Genomic DNA, 4,137 nt, shown 5'->3' with positions numbered 1-4,137 from the left:
TAATTGGAGAAGAAGGGATTAGCGTGAGATCAAAGGAACAAGCGGTTGCGAACAGTTGGTTGATGCATATCGCCATCGACGACGACGAAGATAGAATTCATGTAGAACACATCGATAGTAAACCTTTGAAAAGTAAAGACGGTAAACTGACCCAAACCTATAAAGCCAATCAGACGGAAGACGTGAAATTAAATATTAAGAGGGAACGCATAAACCAGGTAACGACAACAACCGATGTCCCCAGAAGTAATAGTCAGGGGGAAAGGGTTAAAATGCGTGAAAAGGAAAATCGGTCAGTGGTTGCAGCGTTCGAAAATGACATGACAAAAGACGATAAAAAGCAAACAAGAAGTAAATGCGCAGATCAGGTACCTAAGGTACAAAGGGATGGCCGACGAAAACATGATCGACGGAGAAAGAAGGTCGAGACGTACCAGGTAGGAAAGCTTGTTGCGATAAGGCAAACGCAATTCGGCGCGGGTCAGAAGCGTAAAAGAAAGTTTTTAGGCCCATTTGAGGTATCGCGACCAAAGAGGAATGACAGGTACGACGTGAAAAAAGTCGGGGTTCATGAAGGTCCTGTGAGATTATCCACATATACGGAATTCATGAAACCGTGGATACCTCACGAAGACGAAGACGAGGACGATGATGAGTTCGGGTCGAACTCTAATTTTTAGGGGGGTCGAATGTAGGATCCAGTTTATTGTTCCCTGTAAATAATTGAGATGGTCAACCGGATGCGTTGGAGACCTATTAGTTTCTTTTAATGTCGAGGGCATGACAGTTTCAATAGATTTACAGGGAACGTATTGTACATAATGTAAAAAGGATGTGCTATTCTTCGGGATGTCGAAGAATGTCATATGTCGATGGTAAAACTTAAGGGATTTATGGGGTTGGATTTATGGGGTTGGGAAAGGTTTCGGAACAAGACGATTATGCCACATGTGTTTCATGCTTTTTCTCAGGCCCTAGTTCTTCTAGAATATTCCAGGAATCCGGAAGATCTTTGGGGGCGGTACGGCGGAAATCTTATTGGACTAGGGGGATGGTACCTTCCCCTAAGGGTGTGGTCAAACCGAGACAGGGTAGTTCCAATCGACAGAGAGGAGAGTTCAAGTTAAGCCGAAGACGGGAACAGTTTAACTTAAATCAAAGACGAGACAAGTTCGGTCGGTCAACTTAAGACGTAAATGAAAAGACGGTTCGCGGACTAGATTAAGACGAGTCGCGAACAAGTTAAAGACGAGACGACCGAAATCTTGAAGTACGACGAAGACGTTTCGAGTTATCAATTAAACGTGTTAAAGACGAAATTCAGTACCGTAGTGGGAAACTTGTAATTAAGACGTAATTAAGATCTTCCCAATACCGAGTTTGTACTGTATGATTGTGGCTTTGTAAATAGATGTGAATAATTCAAAAGAGTTTCATTATTATAAATCCAACAAAGTCACGGAGAAAAGACGAAAGGCCAGGTAATCGAATCATACCTCTAGACGATCGATTAACCAAGCCTACATATATATATATATATATATATATATATATATATATATACAGTGAAACCTCCCTTGGCGGACACTCCCCATAAACGGACGCTCCCCACAAACGGACAATTTCCCTGGAACGGAGAAATTCGGGACAATTTTCTTGTTATACGAATTCTCATAAGCGGACACCTCTATCGGACGGACACGGACTCCACAATTTTCCCAGCGGTGCCGAAAAACCTCCCATTAACGGACACGGAATTCTGAAGAGCGGCCAAAAATGAATATGTTGGTACCCACCAGTCAAAGACGATCTTGTAGTATTATTTTAACCCAACCGCGCAAACAGGAACTTCGGGGAACCCCCTTCATTTCGTTCATAATCGTCACAACCCAAATACGTTCTTAGTTTTCAATACACAGTATTACACAGTGCCGCTAGCAGTGAAACGCATGTTATTAGAATCATGGCGCCTAGAAAAAGATTTCTGACGTTGAAAGAGAAAATGGAGCTGATAAATATTGCAGAAAAGGAGAATTCATCAGTGCGCAAGTTAGCAGAAAGGTTAGTCATTCCTTCCGAAGTTATAAGAAGTTCAATTGTTCAAACCAGAAAGTTTAAATTTTGATAAGTTGTGTAATTTTTTCTTGAATCTTTTCAGATTCAACATAGGTAAAACTCAGGCGGCGGCAATTGTGAAACAGAAAGATAGAATTCGCGATATGTGGCAATCTGGTGATAGTCTGCAGCAAAAACTATGTAGATTGAAAAACATTCCAGAAAAAATTGACAGAGATTGTCTAGATTGGTTTTCCCGAGTGTGAAATCAGAACATCCCGGTTTCAGGACCATTGATTAAAGCGAAAGCGAAAGAAATTGCAAGCATGTTGAATTATGATAAATTCAGTGCTTCAAATGGATGGTTGCAAAAATGGAGGACAAGGCATAATATAAGTTTCAAAGCTATATCTGGCGAATCTGCGGATGTTAATGTAGAAAATGTAAATGAATTTCTACAAAATTTGCCATCTCTTCTCTTAGGATATAAACCAGAAGATATTTTCAACGCTGATGAAAGCGGTTTGTACTTTCGGGCACTACCAGATAAAACAATGGCACTCAAAAAAGAAAAATGCGTTGGCGGTAAAATGTCAAAAGAGAGGCTCACTATTTTATTCTGTGCTAACATGACTGGTCAAAAAGAAAAATTATTAGTAATCGGAAAAGCCGCCTGTCCACGCGCACTTAAGAATGTTTCAATCAAAGACCTGCCAGTTACATGGAAATCAAATTCCAAAGCATGGATGACTGGCGTCATAATGAAGGAATGGCTCATAGATATGGACCGAAGAATGAGGTTCCAAAAGAGGAAAATATTGCTATTTCTGGATAATGCTGGTTCACATCCGAAGGATGTGAATCTAACTAATATAAAACTATGTTTCTTACCACCTAACTGCACTTCGGTGTGTCAACCTTTGGACCAAGGCATAATAAAAAATGTTAAATTTTTCTACAGAGACTTGATACTGAAACATGTTCTATCAAAAATGGATAGTGCTTCATCAGCTTCAGAATTATCGAAATCAATAAATATTCTGGAAGCACTGTATTTCATTAAAACAGCTTGGGACAACGTTGCTCAGAGAACTATCCAAAATTGCTTCACTAAAGCGGGATTCAAGAAAAATGGGCCTTCTTCGAATCTCTCTGAAGAGGCATATGACGAAGAAGACTGCGTACCCTTGTCAGTACTAGCCACCTTTTTCAAAAACTGTAAAGCAGTGTGCAACACAGTGGATGATAGAGAATTTATTGATTTAGACGAAGAAATTACTACTGAAGAGCATTCCGATTTTGTCGATAAAAATGGAGAGAAAGATGACGAAGATCGAATTGAACAGGAGAGCAACATAGAAGGTTGCATTATTTCCGAAAGCACCAAAATAAAAACCAATAGCGAAGCACTGAAATTGATTGGCGAATTGAAAATATTTGCCCAAGAAGATTTTGTGGCTTTTCGACTGGTTAAAAATCTGGAGACCCACTTTCAAACACGTCTACTTTCTGAAAGAGAAAAAAAAATGACACAATCCAAGATTACTTATTTTTTCTGAATGAAATTCATAATGTACATAAACTGTTTCTGTAACAGCTTCATACTTTGCAATTCATTTTTCTTTAAAAAGTATATACATATTATATTTCAATAAATGCATTTCGTTTTATTTCTCTTTGTATTTATTTTGAACCTTCCCACAAGCGTACACCTCCCACGACCGGACAAAAAAGCTGGAACCAACGGTGTCCGCTCTTGGGAGGTTTCACTGTATATATATATATATCGTCAATCACGATGAGGGTGCTGATTGGCTGCGTGAGATTGAGGATCAGTCGAGGGTAGAGATGATGCGAGAAATTCAAATAGATGTGGCGGACGTAGAATGGGTTTTGAAGTCCACGAACAACTGGGCCGCACCGGGTGTTGACAACATCCACAATTTCTGGTGGAAACACTTCAGGTCTGTCCACTCTAGCCTAGCTCGCCTATTCCAACAACTTCTAGAGAAACCTGACCTGGTCCCAGGCTTTATGACTGCTGGACTGACATATATGTTGACCAAAGGAGCCGAATCAAAA

The 4,137-nt window shown here is 40.0% G+C and overlaps 1 pseudogene; it reads left to right on the top strand.

The window, feature by feature from the left end:
* The first annotated feature begins 1,711 nt into the window (after positions 1-1,711).
* LOC123673579 lies at positions 1,712-3,725 on the top strand (annotated as a pseudogene).
* The last annotated feature ends 412 nt before the right edge of the window (positions 3,726-4,137 follow it).

This window comes from Harmonia axyridis, chromosome 1 (assembly GCF_914767665.1).
Source record: "Harmonia axyridis chromosome 1, icHarAxyr1.1, whole genome shotgun sequence".
NCBI classification, from domain to species: domain Eukaryota; kingdom Metazoa; phylum Arthropoda; class Insecta; order Coleoptera; family Coccinellidae; genus Harmonia; species Harmonia axyridis.
The sequence above is the reverse complement of the archived record's forward strand: the minus strand, read 5'-3'. Positions and strand labels throughout refer to the sequence as shown.